Here is a 603-nt window from a genome sequence, read left to right as displayed (position 1 = left end):
TTTGTAGTTTTTTCCTTGTTAATGATGATCTAATCAGTAGTGAGTGCATGGGAAAGGAAAAAACCTTTAATGTGCCCTCCTGTATCAAGGGGAGGAAGTTTGTCTTCTCAGCTGAAAGCTCTTCACAAGCTCAAGAGTGAGGATAAATCCAACCAGACTTCTTCTGAAGGAAGAGCCTGGTCATGGAAAGCTGGAATGATGAGGGAGACTTGTCTCAATGATTATTTCCAGAGTGATTAGTCCTGTCTGCTTTAGCAGTTAACAAAGACTAATAGTAACAAATTAAAACTGAAAGTCCTCTCATTATCAGCTCAGACTTGGTTCGCTAAAGGCAAATTAAATGACCAGGATTATCTGTAATGCTTTGAGGCTTGCACTGAGCACCTCCTCAAATAGCATTAGCTCAAAGTATCTATGATATGGGATGGAGACTACATACTGGAAATGAAGCATAATTAATACTGAGCTAGAGTCTAGTAGGACAAGTGAGACCATGACCTTCTAGGCATGGTGTATAAAATTCTATTTTACCATGATCGCTGGAGGAGTGCAGCACAGAGAGCATAGACCAGTTTCTCCAGAGACTTAAAAAGTAATGTTGGA

This window comes from Lepidochelys olivacea, assembly GCF_965140295.1.
Source record: "Lepidochelys olivacea isolate rLepOli2 genome assembly, chromosome: 10".
NCBI classification, from domain to species: Eukaryota; Metazoa; Chordata; order Testudines; family Cheloniidae; genus Lepidochelys; species Lepidochelys olivacea.
Note: the sequence above shows the minus strand (reverse complement) of the source record.